This window comes from Cimex lectularius, unplaced genomic scaffold (genome assembly GCF_000648675.2).
Source record: "Cimex lectularius strain Harlan isolate CLEC.00 unplaced genomic scaffold, Clec_2.1 scaffold48, whole genome shotgun sequence".
Classification (NCBI taxonomy): domain Eukaryota; kingdom Metazoa; phylum Arthropoda; class Insecta; order Hemiptera; family Cimicidae; genus Cimex; species Cimex lectularius.
This window is the reverse complement of record NW_019392708.1, coordinates 611,030-631,883: the sequence shown is the minus strand read 5'-3', so window position 1 is coordinate 631,883 and position 20,854 is coordinate 611,030. Positions and strand designations below refer to the sequence as shown.

Below are 20,854 nucleotides of genomic sequence, written 5' to 3'. Positions count from 1 at the left end.
ATATCACATGTGTAGGATATATATCGCTTACTTCAGGTGGTGCAGAATGAGGTATATCCGATATACTCATATATCGCAATTTAATATTCTAACAAACATGAAGCCGATGTTAGAATAAAGCAGAAGTGCTATAATTTTTGAGAGTTCAGGGAATACAGATCTTAAAGCCATGTACCCACGGCGTGTCGCTTAGTGAGCCTGACCTGAAATTTATCATACCTTGAGAACCTATTGCTCGAGGTAGCTAGGCCCTTCCCGTGTATCATCAGTAAATACTCCGACATGAAAAGCTAAGTTGACGGGCCTCAATACTCTTTGAGTAACCGTTCCTATGTTCTGTGGATGTTTGTTGCAGTTGTGCCGGTTTATTCTGAATTGAGATCATTTTTCAACTCATTGTATATCATGATAGAACATTACACTAGCGTTGATATATAAATCGAAACTGGCTTTATTTAAAAAAATTACGCAATGGGTGGCTTCTCGAGATTCGCCAAGCCACAAACCTTTTCGGATCATGGGAAAGGTTTTGCTGTCCGATACGACATACTAAGTCAGATCAAAAGTCAGTAAGTACGCTCGTCAAGCCACACGCAGTCGGAACAAGGATAAACACAATCTGCCGTCACAAGAACTCTTCTGAAACCGAAAACATACAATGTAATGAATTCTTAAATTAGTTTACTATTACGATATCTCCTGTAAATATTTTGTCATAATGTACAAACTAAACATAAATGTGAATAATACTAATCATAGTTATAATTGACAGTAACTTCCTTCCGGGCTAGTATGAAATAATTACCGAGCAGATTTCCATTTGTATTCAATTTACGGAAGTAAACGTCTGAGGGGAGACAGATAAAAGCTATCTTTGAAGGATATTTCTAACGGTAGGGTAATCGAAATAGTAATCAGTCGGAAGGTCACTGGATCCGTGTTTACCCGGTAGGTCCGACGTCCCCAAAGGATAGGGTGGACGTCTTTAGCTAACTGAAACCATTCATTTGATCTCATGTTTGGACTGTAATTTGTCTCCTGCGTTCAATATATGTTTTGTGACGTGGTGGAAGGGTGGTGGGGTCATTTGAGGAGAGTTTATAACAAGACGCGAAGGGGAGAGCTCTCACAAGATGAGCGGAGTCCCGAGGGGTGGCCCACCCCCGCAGACGCCACAACCCTGTCGCTCCCCTTGCTTACGACCTTCGCCCTCTTCTTACTTTCGTGACTCATTGGGGTTTGGGGATGTACCGCGTGGAAAAAATTCTATTCTTTTCAGTTTAAAAAAGCCTTGTAAAATAATAAAAGTACGTTTTTTATTATTTAATAACACAAAGTTTTATTTTAGTAATAATTTAGAAAATTACAAAACCAAAACATATATAGAGTTGACACTGATACAAACATACACTTGTTGATATATTTAAAAAAAAGATAAGGTACAAAATGTACATATAAAATATTATTCCTTTTTTTCGGGGTGAAAACTGTTTTCAGAAGTGCAAGTCGAATAGAAAATCTCGAAATATTAAATAGAGAATATCGAAATATCGAATAGAGTGATTAATATTTAAAAATTTAAAGTTTTGTTTAAATCTTAAAATAACATAAATTATATATTAAATCATAAATCTTAAATGAGATAAAAACTGTAGATGAACCAATCGGTTTAACAGATCTGTTTATCTATTTTGCAAGTAAAATATTATTTGCAAACAATTAAGGGTTGCTATTACATTCTAAATTGAAAGGCTTCTTTTAAGCAGATTATCAAAGATATGAATTTTGATTATTATTATGTCAAGAAACCGTTTAATTAAAATCATCTACTGTCTTCGTTAACGATCAAAGCTCAATTGATCGTCACCTTTGGAAAAATCTTAGCTATATTTTAAAAATAGGTACATATAAGAATATTTAATTCCCGGATTATGGACGAGAATGTAAATTTTCAAGAGATACAAATACTTTTACTTTATTTTCATCCTGATTACGATTATATTGCGAGTTTTTCTAACGCAAATTCGAGAAAGCTTAATCTTGGGTTGTTAGGATGTTTCAAATCACTTCTTTAAAAGAAATAAACTTATCCAACACATCCACAATATCCCTATAGCATTCTGATTATAGGTTGAGAAAGTGTTTACTGATTATGGTTAACAAATTTGGTTGTATTTGTTGCTTCCCAATAACGAATTTGAACAGGCTATATTTAACATATTATTAATGAAATGTTATTAATGCGTTGTAATTATTATTATAATTATTATAATTTTCAACGCAATTTAACGCGGTCGGAGTGTCGCAATTTATTCCTCAACAAATACCACATGAAAAAATATTTTTTGAATTATAAAATATTATTCGATGTCTTATACAATAACTGCAGTTTAAATATTATTATTACTTTCTCAATGGGTTTATTGTTATTTTGTAGTGATGCATGTAGATATCCATTCGTACATTTACATGAATATTTTTAAATTTATTATTGCCTCACTATATTTACCTATTTTTTTACTAGTTATATATACCCTTTTAAAAGTTTTATTGACTGAAAAAATACCTACAGTTGTATTTTTTTTAAATGCAATACTTATCTAAATTGTGTTATTTTTTTAGGTTTTTATTTCAACTTGCATGTTTCAACATGCAGTGAGTTTAAAAATTTGCTTACTTACGTTTCTATAAGTTAACAATTTATTTTTAATTATTCAGAAATCGTGAGATGCGGTCTGGTGTGATGTAGGTTTCAGAAAAACATTTTCTCTATCGTGCCAACGTTTCGATCTTTATTGAGATCATCTTCAGGGCCTGGGATTTACAAACATTGTATACATTTAACAAATACACGTAGAATGTGGAAAAAGTGAATGTATATAATACAAAATATATTTTTTATATTCAATCAAAGTATTTCTACTCACTCAAAGTGTTTGTCTTCTGTGTAATTGTGCCATTCTTGCGTGTCGTGTTGAGAGTGCCAGGGAGATTTTGCTGTTTTATGTTTATATACGTTGGATTTTGAAGGGGTGGGGAAGGAAGTCGGTATAGAAAAGACATTTTTGTATAAAGCGTCTGCTTCTTTGAGGTGAAAAGAGCCGACGACGGGAAAAAACGTTGGTAACGGTTCGGTCAGTTTATCCTTTCAGGATTATATTTCACATATAATAATATAATAATATATTCATATATTATTTATTATTTTTAATATTTCTCATTGGCAAACCGATTGTCATTTTGTTGGAAATTCTTAATAAAATTGTCAAATGCATTTGTCTGATTAATTGGAATTTTTTAAAATATTTGAAAATTTGGTCTCATTTTGCAGTAGGGTGCCGACAATAAATGCAGTCGTTAAAATGACGATGTTTGTTTTCCTTGTTCTACGCAATGTTTGAAGGTTTTTTCATTTTCTTTTTTTTCTATATTATCACCCTCTATCTGAGTTATTTTCAACTTAATATGTTTTCATTTAGGCGTTGTGTCATTTGTAATTTAAGTTTTCACAAGTACGATTTCACCTCATTCGTATGAATGTAATTTCTGTAAGACACGACATTTTTAAAATCTGAACGATCGAACTATAGTCTATCACATACTAAATAATGAATAAAAATAATGAATGCCTTAGTTTGTATTAGCTTTAAAGAAACGGAGCATAAAGTTAAAATTTAGGGCAGCAACTGTTAAGGTGTTAATATGACGTTTAGTATTGGTAGGGGAAATCACGAATTCGAGAAAATAAAAAATTAAGAAATAAAAGTACAATTTACCAACTTTTTCAGGAGAGGTCTTAAAAGTTAGTTGTTCTGTTATATTCCCGTGTGGGCTTAACAAATCCATTTCAGGTGTAATAACGATTTCCCGTTTTAGATATTCAAATTTGACTGTGATAAAAAAAAATATAAATATGTATATGTATAAGGTCATTAGGTTATTATATATATAATAATTATATATATACATATATTATTATATATATTTACATATATAAAGGTATAAAATCATTTTTTTCAACATAAAAGTGCAATCTACCTCAAAATAAATTTTAATGAAACTATCTTTTATAAAGAGTGAGAAAAACCCCAATTCCCAAGAGGGCTTTTTTTAAACCGAATGAAAAATGCGAGGGAGGTCGTAGCAGGATGCTATTTAGTCTAATATAAGCTGCCAAGCCCCTGACAACGAGTTGCGATCACTCATTGGGCTCGATCATTAATCTTCGATCCCTCAAGTCTTTCCTGTCAGACATCTTCACCCCGTCACAACTTGGGCTCTCTTCATTTAAAAGCTTTTAGACCACGTTTGAGCCGCTTAATTAATATTAGAAGTTGCGGTCGGGAGCCGCCTCATTAAAAGCTAATGTTTCCTGGCTTCGTCTTTAACCACTACCCGACTATTAGTAAGCCTGTTAACGTCGTCGTCTCAATGATAGACATCGAAATGCAACATAATGTTTGTTTGTTCATTAGTTGACTCTTCATTGTAGTAAATGTTTTAAATTCAGTTTAGTTGTGTTTAATTCAAGTGCCATTACCTATTGTTAACGATATGATAAGTGAACTTTTACATTAGAGTATTACAATATCCTTTCACGTAGGCTTTTACATGTTTAAACGCCTCCTCAATAATTGTCATAGCTTTGAAATATAAAAGAAAAAATTTAGAGAAAAATCTGTGTGTATAATTCTAACTTAATTGACTGAACCTCTAATTGATAACAAAGTCGTTGGGACAACCTGTGTTCTTAAGTGTAAAACTACTTGTAATTAGTTATAGAGTGAGAATTTCCATACCTCTCGAGTAGTTTGCCTCATCATTATTTTATGGAGACATTCACGTCTTGCAAGAGTTGAATGCATCTGTATTTAAAATCTGGTCATGAAAACACAACGATGAAATATACTAATGTTTGTTGTGCGTCAACCAGCCTTCATACGATGTTGATTAGGATTCGGGTTGTGGTCTTCAAACATACAATGTTATTATATCAACGCCCAAGCTTTCGACAAGTTTTATTGCCTTCTTCAGGGGATCTACAGAGACATAGGGACATAATCATTTAGACAGTTATAAATTGTATAAATAGTTATAAAATATCAGTTTTTTGTTACTTACAGATACAAAGTCAAATCGTAAACACATTGCACATTACACGATATGTATACAAACAATCTATATACATATATAATAAATAAATAAATAAATAAAAACCTCTTCTTAACAGCCTCTTACATATATAGGCATTTTTTAAAACCAGTAACAATTACTTAATAAATGATATTCTTTTGGTACATAAATATCACAGGAGTTTGATTAGAAAATTGTGTTTATCACGTTATCAGGTGGGAGGTTCCCCACACTATCACCTAATGATAACAATCATTTCCCACAATTTTTAAAAAGAAGATCTTAATTTCTAATACATTGGTAATTCTATGTTATCACAGCCTGTTATAATATATAAATAAATAACTAAATAAATAAATAAATAGATAAATAAATAAATAAATATGTACGCAAGTATTGTTACGATCTTTTGAGAGAGACCTTATCTTGTTCTAGATCCCCTGAAGAAAGCAATAAAACTTGTCGAAAGCTTGGGCGTTGATATAATAACATTGTATGTTTGAAGACCACAACCCGAATCCCAATCAACATAAAATATACTATTCATTATTACATTCGTATTGCATTTGAAATTAATTGGTGGGGAAAAACCCTAATAGCATAAATTAAGAAGGAGAAAAAAGCCTTTACGTATGTATATTACACAGGGAGAGTTTTAATTTCTGTTTCTCTCATTTTTTCTTATTGGAGCTTTTTTTCGGAAAAACCCTGAGCTACATAAACGTTTATTTTCTGTCTAGTTTCTCATGGTCCAAAACGTATCAATCTAATTTTTCATCTTAGTGGGATACAAGCTGGAGCTTAACTAAACTGCTCAAAAATGAATATTGCGTATTGCCCATTTTGCAGTATTTACTGTCGCTAGAATTTTTATTTTATTTATATTATAAAATTTATTAGAAATGATTATATTTTTTACAGAAAGAAAATTTTATTACAGGATTTTGAAAAAGTACAAAATAAAAGGTTTTAATTCGATAATTTTTTATTGGACACAATATTTTTTAAAAATAATTAATAACGTGTATAATATACTCTGATAGCTAATAAGATTGTCACTAATTCATAAGAAATATCATACTTTAGATGTTGCAACGCTGAATTCAGTTGTGGCAGGTCAAATGGCTGCTGCTGCTGTTCGAACTGTAGTCAACTGGATATTGAACGAAAAGCCTTCTCTGAAGCATCCCACATGTCCTTAATTGGATTGAGGTCTGAAGATAAAGGAGTAATGGGCAGATGGGAAATTATCAGTTTTCGAAACTTTGATTAACCACTCTACTCTTATGAGGTCTGGCATTGCCATCCAGAAATCGAAAAACCCTGCCAATTGAGATCCTAGGTTTGAGGGATGTATTCCTGGATAATTTCTTGGACATAACGGACTACGGTGAGGTTGCCTTCAATAATACGGAGTCCAGTTCGTCGTGAAATCCCAACCCAGACCATTATACCGCTTCCTGCAATCTGCACTGAATGCACTGAAGGGAGCATGAACTGGGGCATTCTATGCATCTCCTGTTTTCTGTAGCGCCTGCTATATAGACACCGACTCATCAGTAAACATGCTGTTGCATTCTAGTTGGTGTTCTCTTCTAGGCGCTCGCTGCACCATATTCTCCTGAGTTGCTGGTGGCGGTCTTGCTGCAGATAGTCTCAATGGAGCATATGACGTGAGGCCAATATCCCACAAAAGATTACGAATCGTTTGTGTTGATAAAAAATTAGGATCTGGCGGGCACTATGTATAGAGTTCCGTTTTGCAGCAATGACAACATTTCTGTTCTCCCTTACCGGTCCTCCTATTGGCACATTCAATATTTCAGGTAAAGTCCAGGAGACCACATGGCAAAAATCGAGAAAAGACGAGAAAAAGTGTTTGTTAGAAAATAAATAATCTTCATGTTTACTATTCTTAGGTAAATCCGTTATTAATAATGAGGATTAACATTTGTTTGTTATTGGTTTTTATTTTCCATTTTGTATTATCCAACTAACAAAAATATATTGGTTAATTTAATTAGAATTAATATAATAAAAATCAAATACAAATATCCCTATTCACTTTTGAGCAGTTTATTTTAAATCTCATATTAATCATCAGTGTACATTTTTGACGGTAAATTCAACAGTGCAAACGGTTTTTCATGTGAAGCAACCGTTATGTAGTTATTTGCAAAAAATGAGAACTGGGAGAAAACTAAATCCCCAACTTTTACAACCAAGAATCCATATATTTATTAATTATTTAAAATTTTCATAGTAAATTAACTGAAATTATAAATGACGGGGTGAGTGTGGAGTTCAATCCTTTTTAAAAAAGATGGTTCCTACTCACATTAAGTTAATGTGAGTAGGAACCATCTTTTTTAAAAAGGAGGAAATTAACTGTTTCACATGTTTCAAAAGTTCGTAACAATTTCCTTAACATCCAATAACAGGACATTGATTAATGCAAGAAGGCCTGCTCATCCCCCCGATTTTGATCGGTCTGATACATTTCGGTTTCTTGCTATATTTGTTTTTATAATATTTTCGGTTAAACATGTCACTCCCGACAGAAAAAAGTCAACACGCGTTCTACAGAACAAAACAGGGAGGATAAGAAGACCGAATTGATCGAATACCGCCAACGACAGGTTACTACAATCAGTAGAGTTTGGAGTGTGCTAGGCCAAAATAACTAACCATTAAAACCATTAAAATTTAACTGGAAAATGAAAAAAGATGTTTTTCGAACTAAAAAATGTCTATTTCTCTGATAGAAACGTGTGTTTAGATTAGGAGGGTTTTCCTTTTATGTCAAGACACAACTCTATTGCAGTTATTATCATATTGTTTTTAACTTGTGGTTATGCAGTTTGTAATGCAAAAGTAGTTCAATTGTTTTTACTCACTAGTACATATATAAAAGTATTCTGCAGCCATAATCATTTTATAATTCGTTGTGAGTAACGCTGTAGTACGATTTCGACAAAAAAAATAAAAGCGTTCTTTAAGTAATCTAGATATCATCTGCCAATGTTATAATTTTGTATTAAAAATAACATATAAGGCTAAAAACACTGTTTAGTGCTCCATGCTAAGACCAATTCTTCTACAAGTATTAACTTTTCGGGACTTAATTTATGAATATTACCATAATCATAAATCAATTTTGTAGGAAATTGAACAAAAATTTACAAGCAAGAGTATTCTTAAAACTGATGAATGCTGTTAGTTGTCATACCAGGTTCCATGATTTTAGTGATTTATGACGATTCATATAACATCTGGCTGTTGTGTGTGTGTGTGGATGTTTCAGTGCATATCCTTTTATAATAGAATAAACGTATAGCCATTTGGTAATTGCGTGTAATAAGAGTTAACGGCGTAAGGTACTCAATCGTCTTTTGGGGATGATATTTGGGGTAGTTAAGTCGCACATGACATATTTCCCTCCCTCGCTAACCTGAAATAGACAGTAAACATGGGGGTAAGCGTTATTAGAATTATAATTCACCGGGGGGAGCCTGTTTATTGGTAGCTTCTAGAAAGGATTTGTCATGATTTGTACATCTTCCCTGCCGCTTAAGTTTGAGCAATGTCTTCTCAACCGGGGGCTTGTATATCTTTTTAGCTTGTTATTTACATCGCCTCACCCCCTATGAAATCCCCTTCCGTGTACAATGCGCGCTTCCTGTTTTTATGAATCCTATTTTAAATACACTTTTACCTTCCTATTTCCATAAAATGATGCTTTATAGTGGAAAGGGGATGAATACAAAGGGACTTATACATAACAAAGGGCGGAGAAAATATTGACACAAGTCGAAATATTAATTATAAGTTTTTAAACAATTACCCACTTTGCATGCTTACGTCTTTAAAAGCATAACGGGTTTTTTCTCCCCTTGCAAAATTAGTTTTCATGAAGTTATCACGGTGTCATAAGAAGGAAGAGGTTTAACGAGTTGCAGTGAATTTCATTTAAACTTTGTAGCTCCCGGGAGAGAACTAATCAATAATCATTAACGCAAAACGCAAGAAGGTTTATTGAAAATTATCCGTCATTCCATTCTTTTAACAGGCTAGATATAGAACTCATATGTGAATGTATACACTCCTAATTTTTTAATACATTCTTGTATGTAACAGATATATAACCATATAATGAAATAGATCGTATCACCATTGTTTATCCATGTTAATATCGTAACTGTCACAAATCCGTATTATTTTGTACCTGTATATTTAATTAACGTACTAGGTCTTATATTGTTTCTACACTAATGTTTAAACATATCAATCCCCCCTCACCCTCACTCTCTCACTCTCTCTCTCTCTCTCTCTCTCTCTCTCTCTCTCTCTCTCTCTCTCTCTTCTCTTCTCTTCTCTTTCTCCTCTATCTTTCCCTCTACTCACTCCTTCAATACTACATATCTACTTATTTACCTATTTATCTTTAAATGTGTTTACATGCGCCCTTGCGTGGTGTTTTGCACTGTTGGCATTTATTTGTTGGCACTGTGAATGTTTCTTTGTAGTTTGCTACTTTCATTATGATTTTTCTTGTTTATCTGCATATAAAAACAAATTAAATAAATGCAAAATTTGATAGATTTAAAAACTTATATAATCCATTTACGTTTTAGTGGTGACCAAGTTACTTCTTTCAGTTAATTATTCTTTTTATGTAAGGTCTTGGTTGAGATAAAAAAGTCACGAGCGGGATTCGAACCAATGACCTTTGGCTAAATACGCTGGTGCTCTACTATTGAGCTATCGTGATGGAGAGTTGGTGTGCGAGTGGATCGAAGTCACGATATCTCAAGTGGTAGAGCAACGGTATATTTAGCCGAAGGTCGTGGGTTCGAATCCCGCTCGTGACTTTTTTATCTCAATCAAGACCTTACATAGAAAGAATAATTAATTAAAAGAACTTGTATAATTTTCAAACTTTTCTGATATAAGTTATTTTCGTAGTATACATTATTGGTCGCCATACTAATAGAATGTTTACAAATGGCAGTGTAAATTTTTCGTAAATATATGTGTATAAAAAATGACACCTAGGTTGTATATAAAAGGGATAACAAAGATGTATGAAAGAGGTGGAATCAACTGCGGTGCTTTTCCTACTGACTAGTGACTCCCTCGCCAGATCCTGATAGCCTCACTTTGAGTAATGTCCCACTCCCACAAGATATGGGCAATGCCCCAACTTGCCCCAATAATAATAAGTTACGAGGGAAGGAAAGAGCCCATCCGACGGGGAAATATGAGAGACCTATCGCTACCCTAAATATCAATTGTGAGTCAAACTATAGAAGGGCCGTAGGTATGGGTATCGGCCTCCCCATGGGAGACAGCTCCCTTCGCAATCTCCCTCATCTTCATCTTTCTATTAATATCTAAGCAAACCAGGGCTTCCCCTTCTCGCTGCAGATATTTATTAAGTCTAATAAAACCCAACGGTAATGTTATAGGGAAAAGTGTTTTTATTGTTTTCGTCCCACTGAAACAGAAGGGGAAGGTCAACGCAATATTCTGCTAAATTTTGGTATGCGGAGGGTACGAAGAACTCGTGCATATGAGTGCGATTGTGTCTTTATTACTATGGTGAATCTTTAGATTAGATTTTTGGGGGGAGTGACAAAGTGGGCATTCAAAGGTCATTGGATTTTCCATTTTCCTCAGTGACGTACAACTAACTGTATACAAAATGCTGTCTGCGCATTTATAATAAATACTTTTTTTCTACATAAAATTTTCGATAATAATAAACTATAAACTATTATTTAATTTATACATTATATATANATATATATATATACGTGTTAAAACACAGTAAAACAGAAACATGTAAAATATCGGATACTCCTAGTCTTATCGATCAATCACATTTCTTTCGCGACATCGCCAGGTCTAAAAATTAAAATTGATTCATCAATAAAAATTAAAATTCATTGATCATTTCACATTGAAATATATTAAAATTCAACATAAGTATTATACTTTTTCCTACAACCACACCAATGTGAATAATCATATAAGAAATCGTTTAAGTTTTCTCGGTGATAATTGATCAGGTCTAAAGTAAATATGACTCCAATTTGCATCTTTCCGCATGAAAACATCTATATGGTAAAAAATATCCCCTGGATAAAACTATACTTATTATAGAAGAAGGTAAGAAATTAATGAAAATTTTAAAAATCGTTCGTCGGTTTATCGTTCAGCATCTACCCAGTCTGTTTATTTTTTCCGTTTCCTTCGTATTTAAATTCTTATTTTCTTACCTTCTCCCCTTTCTGCGTTGGGATCAACAACCAAAATCATCGTTTTTTCTGGTTTTAAACAAAGTGTTTCTGTTTTCAATATGGCTCAATTTTTCTTCACCGATCGGGACATTATCAAAATATTACTTATTAAACTGTAAGTAGTATAATATTTATTCACTATCTGTCGAAAAGTAAATATGGTTCCACCGAGAATCGATTTTCACATATCTATAGTTCACATTGTAAAACTATATTGTAGTACGTATAACTACGACTACAAAACAGGTAGTCACAGAATTTCTACTGTTTACTGCTGATCAATGGGCGCGGATGTCGGTTTATCGTGGATATTGATTAAACGTCAGCTGCGTCTATCGTCATGTTTCACGTTCTGCCAGCTTCCGCATACAAGAAAGACGCATTTGGTTTAGTGAAACGTTGACATTTGATAATTGCTTGAAGAGAAAATCGTTGGAAAGGAAAGTGTATAAAGGGAAAACGGATGCTCGGCCCCTCATCGGACTCCTGTGAACTTTTCCAACCCTCTGTGTGGCCAATCCAACCGGAATAAAACGGATTAAAAAAAAAGTTAAGAAAATAAACTGATACAACTGAAACTGATGAACAAGTAGTTAACACATTCAGAAAAAACTACCCGGGAGGTGAATACAATGTTCACAAAATTAAATTGTACTCAAATTTAATTTTTACTTTAGTTGACAAAAATGGATGAAATTTAATGACAGAAAAATAATAATTTTATTGAAACAAGACGCACATAATTTGGAGATATCTCCATAAAAATATTTAGCTATTCTCTCTCTCTCTCTCTCTCTCTCTCTCTCTCTCTCTCTCTCTCTATCTCTCTATCTCTATCTCTCTCTCTCTCTCCCCCTCTCTCTCACTCTCTTTATATATATATTTATTTATTTATCGATCTATCTATGTTGGATTTTGAAGTCGTTATAGAAAGACATTTTTGTATAAGGAGTCAGCTTCTTTGAGGTGAAAAGAGCCGACGATATATGTAATAATAATATAATATAAACCAGCGTATAAATACATAAAACAGCAATACCTCACTGGCCCTCTCAACAACACGCAAGAATGGCACAAATACGCAGAAAACAAACACTTTGAGTGAGTAGAAATACTTTGATTCAATATAAAAAAAATATATTTTTTTTGCGTTGTATAAATTCACTTGTTTCCTCCAACCTACATGTATTTGTTAAATTTAAACAATGTTTGTAAATCCCAGGCCAGGATGCGACTCGCGCAGTTTGGTTTTCCACCACTGCTGCTGAGCGATCTTATGTATCTATTTTTGTGTCTATTTTTCCCCTTCCTGTCTGTCCAATGTGTTTCTTTATTCGCATGGTGCATATGCCATTTTCGTCATGTAGGTTGGTTTTAGCACAATAGTTTTCTGATTGTGTTTTTACCTTTAGTGCTATTGGAAATCCTAATTTATTAAATAGATTTGTTATTTCAAACATTTCTTTTCTATGTAGTTGAATGCGGTCCGGTTGAGTGCTGTTTTTATGTTATCGGTTTGTTTATTGTTATTTTATTTTTATTTTTTTACACTAAACAACCATCATTAACGCAAGAGAAATACACAAACGAATCCAAAGCAACAATAAACTTTGCGGGCAATAACGGCTAAAACGATGATGTATTCCCGAACCTTAATTTCCATAAATTTGGAAAAAGATGTGATGTGCATTTCCAAGATTCCATTTACCTACCGGGAAAATGTCCTGGAATTATTTCATGACCATTTGAGAAAAAAAGTTTGAATTGTAGGGATGACAGTTATTTCTTTTTAAGATACGCGTTCCTTAAATCATAAGTAAATTTGTACACTGTATGGTCAAATTGAAAAACTAGTCGATATATTTTATGTGTGGTTTAAAAAAAAATTAAATAAAAATTTGTTTAATAATTTTTTTTCTAAACGAATTTGATATATATGTTGACATCAAATTGTCAATTAAGGAAGTTTATTTCAACAGCTTTCACCCACAAGGAAGGAAGGAAAACCAGGTACAAACTTGTGATAATGATAATCGCCATGAGAACGAACCCGATAGATAACTCAGGTCACTATTTACTCGGATAAGACCAGGGAAAGACTGATTGTCGTTGGCGTTCTGTCACCCCCTTTCCCTACCCACCTGTGGATTCCTAAATACAAATAGATGGAGATTCGTCTCATAAATCAGCACTCCGGTTGCTTACATCTGGCCTATTTCCATCGGCTTGTTAGCCAACGCGGCCGTAAAAGCAACCTCAGATGACGTTTATCGTCGAGAGCGGCGAAAGGATGTACATTATATTTTACAGCGTTTAGGGAGAGACGGACACGATGGGAGATGGTTTTATTTTAAACTGATTTACTGTAAACGTGGAACGGATGTTATTAATTTATAAACGTCTGTTTTATTAGAATAACCATTCACACTCACACACAAACAAAGATATTCCATTCATAATCGTTAATTTCGGTAAAAGAGACAACAATCTATGAAAAAGACATAATGTAAAAATATTTATAAATAAGAAAAAATTTATGCAATTTCATTTAAATTTTTATTGTTCGGTTTTCTATTTTTTATCTCACCAGATTTCAAAAACTACAGTGGAAAATAATAATGAGCTCAGATTCGATAAGGGCGGTCCATGAACTAGCAAAAGAGCTCCGAAGACCTATTAATCAGAAAAATATGTGAACACTGAGAAGAATCAATCGTAATGAGAAGAGGTTCTTCTTTATATGGGTTCATGGCACATAAGTTTAACCAATAATTGTAGGGTGTTGAATGTGCAAAAAAAGAACTACGATATTCTGTCTGCCCTATGCGCAGCCATCTGATACAGCAGCTAGCATTCCTCAGAGCCATAAATATTTTAACAGTATATGTTATCCGAATACCTATTTGTTTTTGTTTGTCTATGTGCTATGTTGAGTTTTGCTGTGATATGATATATGCTATAATGAGGTTTAAAATGCGGTAAGATTGAACGAGCAGGTGGGATGTGGGTGAGGGCAAGCGCATCACGAAAGATTTTCCCTTTTTACTCAAACCAATTCCTGGGACTTTCAGCCTGCTCCTAGGAGACTCCAGCAGACCCTTCCCAACCCATATTTGTAAGGGGGGTTTCCAGGCACAAAATAATGGTGTAGCCTTGAAAGCGTGTCAAACTCTCTAAAGCACAAGCTGCACGAGTTTTCTGGCGCGCATGATCGCCTTAAGCATCCTCTGCATGCATTTGGACGATAGGATCTAGGAAGCGTACAGCGTGGGAGGACGACAAGACTACGCCTACGAAAGAAATGCGTCAAGGGAGGTGATGGCTTGCGAGCTGACCTCGGACGGCGGGTGCTTCATCAGGGGGTTAGGGTACCAGATTCTGTCTATATATATGGGGGGTTTGAAGGGTTCATAACCATCTGAACTGCGAGGCATCGTATTTTCGTTTCAAGTTCAAGCCCAGCTGCATGGGTAAGGACTCGCTATGGCTAGGGGAGAGACTCCTAGCGGGTACCTAAAGAAGAGGTTGTGTTTCATTTGTTGCCGGGGACCATAGTACTGCATATGAGCTCCGAATTACCTCCCGACCTTGCGGGAATCGGAAGGATCGTACAGCCATCCAGGAGCTAATCCTACGCTGACGGAGTCCCTCGAATGCGTGATGAATGGTGGACGGGAGCGAATGTTTTTCGGTGGTGGCCGTCTGGGCTGCCTTTATCGAAGGCATGGTCTCCTCTAAGAGGTGTTTCGAGATTCCGCTTAAATCGAAACCGCGGCAGGAGCGCATCCGGAGGTTTCGACGCTAGCGGAGCCAGGGAGATAGAGTTGCTTCTCTATCTAGAGAGTGCGAAGAAGATTTGGTCGGTGCATTTCGAACACTTTTTGGGTATCCCTTTACGCTCGCAACTCGTTAAGTGCACAATGTTAACCCACCCCTTCAGAAGGGGCAAGCGGGAGAAGTCGACATGTCGGCACCATGGTGCAGGATGATGTGGGCTTCTACACCGAACTTCACGGAGGAAGCAGAATTTCCGTCCGCGGAGGTGAGTCGCTCCTAACTTGAGAATCTAATCGTATGATAAGGCTTATGTGCCAGGTGCGCACGCTAAAGAACCTCAATGTAAAATGACATTGCGACCCCAGAGGGAAACATATATGCTATGTATTGGAAGGAATGTATTTTTTATCGAGAGTAGAGTGGCAGGCGATCCCCGAGCTATTATTCTAACACTCGGGCATGAATAAATGTCATAAATATTGTTTTGTATAAAGTGAATATAATTTATTAGAGTGGAAGTAGAGACCCTGTTTATTGTCGAGCCTTGTAATTTATTAATCTGAATGGTATTCCATTGTGTATATATTTTTATTAAATGAAGCTGCAGCGTCGGAAAAAAATAATTAGAAAGTATAAAAGAGAAAGAGGTATACAGAAGAGTATACAATGGGAAAGAAAGTTAAAGACCAGCAAAGAATGATAGACCTTAACACACTATAAATTGTTAACCGCAATCGGAATATGAGTTATTCTGATTTATATATTGAAGGATTGTCAGTCAATTTGTCAAGCGATTGATTAAAATTGAGGATGAAGCGGACATTTAAACAGGGGAGAGAGTTACGGGAATAATGGAAATACTAAAAAATACACTGTTTACGATACTGCAGCACCTTTTAATTTTAATAAAACAGACACAATGTTCGCACATGAAGATAGATTTCGTACTCGGCCAATCAAATAAACAAAATTTAAGAAAAATTTCATAGTAAAATATCCGAATGCGTCAATACATAAAACAATTATATTCACCTTTGAAACTAACCACAAAATAACTTCTTTATAGTGCCAATGTTTCGACCTTTATTGAGATCATCTTCATGGCCTGGGATTTATGAACATTGTTTAAACTAAACAATCTATCAATAAAGATCGAAATGTTGGGACGATAAAGAAAATGTTTTTCTAAATCTACATAACACGAGACCTCATCTCACGATCTCTAAATATTCACTACATAACGGACACTAAATATTACACATTATTGACTTCTTTGATCCATTAAAATTCATTCAACAACGTAACTGCAAATTCCACTTCTGCATAATCAGTAACTGACATCAACTGTCAACATCAACACTTTCACATTCAAACTATTCTATCAATGTCAATATAGAAATTAAACTCTCAAATTATCAGCCAAAATGTGCAAATAAGAATTTCATCAAACGTGCTCATATGCATGAACAAACAACTAATATCATAGAACATCTAAACTGAACATATCATACACTTTAAAAATGTTCCTAGACGTTTGAAAAGGAAGAATAATGAATATCGTTAAAAATATTCAATATACAACCACGGCAACACGAGAAGGCAACACACAAATAAGCAACAGCAACACCAAAAGAAAACGAACTTAGACAATAAACGTCAAGAACAAACAACTAATAAACCCAAGAGTTAATCATAAAAGACGCCGCAGAACCAAGATAATACCATTCGCCCCTTCACTTTTTACAAACGTAACAAAGGAACACGAACTGCTAGAAAAATATCACGCAAAGCCAACCCTTGTAGGTGGGGAAATGGCGAAACGCGCCTGGCAAACTAACCGAGGCCAGCAAAGAACTAACAATCAAGTTGCTGCTGTCAACTTTGTTGTAAAAAGTAAATATTAATAAATTGTAATATGTTCTCAAATAAAATTTATGAGAAGAAATACATCGAAACAAATTACCTGGAATTACGAAGAATCTAACTGCCTCCTACAAAACATGAAATATTGGTAATCAGCACGAAGTAATATCAATCAAATGCAAAATGGAGACAAATAACCTTCGATTGTCAGATGTTAATAATGATCCAACAGATGATAATAGAGGGACTTCTCCTTCATCCTCCGCTCATTTACTTCCCCATTTACTACTAATTTTATATAGCCAAATAAAATAGGAATTCTCCTAGTAGACGACGATCACCAAGTACAAGACCAGCCAAAAAATTTAGAAGTAATGATACAAGGGTTGTGCACGACTTCTTGACAAAGCTTCTGATTTACCACCCAAAAATACAAAGCCGTTTTACACCATACTTAAGCTGATATGAACTTACGGATTGGAGGTTTTGGGTTCAGCGAAACATCTTATCATCCGCCGCATTCAAACTATGCCCAATCCTTAATCTTACTAAAAATCGAAGATGAATGATGATGATTCTCCTTTCGTTCGAGATGAAATCCGTTCCCATGAGATTTTAAATAATAGTTTAAGTATATTATGCTACTGATTGCAGAATAAAAAAGAAATTTCCTGATTGTAAATATTTTAATAAATGGTAACTGGGCACGTGTTGGCGTTATCCTAGGAGACACTAGCTATTCCTCCTTCCGGTATACGCGTAAAAGGGTCCATGGGATGACTTGTGGCCGCTTAATTGAAGATGCCCATCCAGTGCTTGTCATTCTCTGACACTAATAACCGGGTGTGAGGTTAATTATTAAGAGACGTCAAGGAGAGCGGTGGAACAAAACGAAAACGAGAAAGTTATGTGTCAACGAACTCCCTTTGACACGGGCCGACCCCAGGTCGTTATAAACGGGATAAACACACTATTCAGAGATAGCTACCTCAATAAATAATGGGCCAAGACCGGTTGCCTGTCATGTCATAATTTCGAGTGTATCGAGTTAACGGTCATTGCTGCTCCTTTCTTTAATCTGAGAGATCTCGTTGATATAAAATTGAAAAAAGAACAGTCGAACAGATTTCTGTCTGGAAATATATATTTGCATATAAATTTTGATTATGCACGAGCATAAATGTACATACATAAAATAATGTAGGTAAAATGTGTACTATTCCTAATAATAATATTACAACAAAAGATTAAAATCGTTGAAAACATTTCAGCATCATTCCATTTCCAAAATAATTTCTTGAATAATAACTTAACCAACAACTTCCTTTTTTCATTATATTTGCCATTATATTATGTACCTGTTTTGTAACCATTATAACCTAAGTACAAAATTGTTTAATTAACCAAAATATATTAGTAAAATCCCAGGTTTTGAGTGGTGAAGAGAAAAGTGATATTATTCTCATTTATCTATACGATGTTTAGAATTTTTAAACGCCAAATTTGAAATCATACCAAATCCTCTTGTTGTCTTTTATTGAAAGGGTGAGGATTATAATAAACGTAATAATAATCTAATTTGCCCACGCATAATTATGACAGACTACAGAATAGAATATTATACACATATTATATAACTAATCAAATAGAGAACCTCATCAACCCTTTCAGATTAGAAATTCACGCTAATAAATACATTCAGGCCTAAATATAAAACGAGATATAAATCAAATAGTCTGCACAATAAAACAGCCCTGTTTCTTTCAAAAATCAGAATAGTGCGTCCAAATAATCGCTGCCGCAAATATGCATACAGTTCCTTATTAAGCGGTTTAAACATTACGCACATTGTATGAAATCGTGTACAAACCGAAGAAGGGCTGTTGTATATATTGATCATTATATCCACCATTGTAGAGATGCACTATTTTCAACTGTGATTGGTCCTATGTTGGCGAGCATAAAATAATTCATGAGCCCAGAGCAGCCGTCGGGGGGGTACTAAAGTCTGTGCTGGATATTGCTAGATAAAATCTCCAGGGATTTAATTGCAGAGTTTAAACGCTTCCATACAAACTAATAAGAAGACAGTATTCTTATGTCATTAAGTGAGTCCAATCCGGCCAGATTCAATTTTATGATTTTGTATATTCATCTTGAATAAAATGTATTTAATATTCCTGTTTTCAAACCTTTCAGTCATATGTGATCTTACTGATCCGGGTAATCAAACGACTAGAGTATTTTGGATAGCTGCGTACTAGTGATTGATAATTAATAAAGCCAAAGATTTTTTGAAATCTACCGTTGCATTTTTTACATCTGGTGAACACGAAAGTCGCAGTTCTTATTAAAAATAAGTTTTAACAAGTAGGTGCGAGATCGATCTCACGACCTCATTCGGACGGTCATTAAATATATATATAAAAAAAATAGGTTCATTCTCAACCTTTTTCTTGTAACAATCTTTTAAGATCTTACTTAAGCATTTATTTTTATTTAATTTAAGATTTAACGAAGGTAAGATAAATCGACGACCTAGATATCACCAATTTGTTGCGGGTCGGGGATGCAGTCACGAAGAAGTAATTATTCACGCCAAGCTTTCGACCTTTTTTACAGTCTTGTTCAGAGCTCTACAGTCAATTTCAACAATTTAGGCTTAAGACAAGAATTAGGCATATAATATATCAATAAATTAAGAGAAGTCAACTTAGACGCTACATTGACATAAATAAATTTGATTACAATAAAACATTTTTAAACTTTTAACAAAACTTTAAAAAAACAATAGATAACAATAAGTAAAATCTTTAATAATGCTATTTGTCACTTTAAAATTAAAACGCGCGGCTAGATTGTTTGTGACTAGAATCAGGACTGACAAACGTTAAAGGAAGGCTAAATCAAACAAACCACTGTAGATGACGCTAAGGTTGGTAATGTAGCTTCTTAACATAATATTTATAGGCATATATAAACAATACTAAACATACTTATAGGCATATATATATATATGACCGTTTGTCGATGATTACTCAGAAATCGTGAGATGCGGTCTGGTGTGATGTAGGTTTCACAAAAACATTTTCTTTATCGTGCCCACGTTTCGATCTTTATTGAGATCATCTTCAGGGTCTTGGATGTANTGTAAATCCAAGACCCTGAAGATGATCTCAATAAAGATCGAAACGTGGGCACGATAAAGAAAATGTTTTTGTGAAACCTACATCACACCAGACCGCATCTCACGATTTCTGAGTAATCATCGACAAACGGTCACTAATCACCAATACACGTAGCTTCTTAAATTCAATGAATTAACATCTGCTTTAATCTGAAGCATTTCCTTTATAAGTCTCCTGCCCAAGACTTTTCCATGCCAAAAACCTTCAAAGATCGGGTAAAATTTAAAACGGATCTTTACATTTTAGTACGCTCCAAAAACATTCTCAAAGAAAAAGACCTGTTAACAACAGGAATTTGGATGGGAGATTATCTCCTATTGGTGATGCTTCTAAAAAAAATTTAATTCTCTTTTAGGAAAATAAACTCATTGATGTAAATATGTTTTTGTAATTCGAGATTAAAATTAGGAGAAAAATGTTTTGAGAACTGAAATGTTAAAATCCGTTTGAAAAAATGTCAAATACTGTATATTCCTCCCCACATAAAAACTGTCCCATGATGTATTATGATCAGAAAAAAGAATACCTAGGTGAAAGGGAGAGACAACACCGGTACGATTGTTCTGACGTGGGTAGACCAGGGACAGCTTT

The 20,854-nt window shown here is 34.3% G+C and overlaps 1 protein-coding gene and 1 long non-coding RNA gene across 2 annotated transcripts in view; one reads left to right on the top strand and one right to left on the bottom strand.

The window, feature by feature from the left end:
- The window catches only part of LOC106672544 (semaphorin-2A), a 702,354-nt gene that overhangs the window by 122,757 nt on the left and 558,743 nt on the right, over positions 1-20,854 (top strand). The gene's annotated exons all lie outside the window — the stretch shown is intronic.
- LOC106672546 lies at positions 473-17,258 on the bottom strand. The gene is made up of 3 exons (XR_001341276.2): positions 17,176-17,258; positions 9,568-9,692; positions 473-639 (listed from the first exon to the last, which is right to left on the bottom strand). It is a non-coding gene; the product is annotated as an uncharacterized LOC106672546 (long non-coding RNA).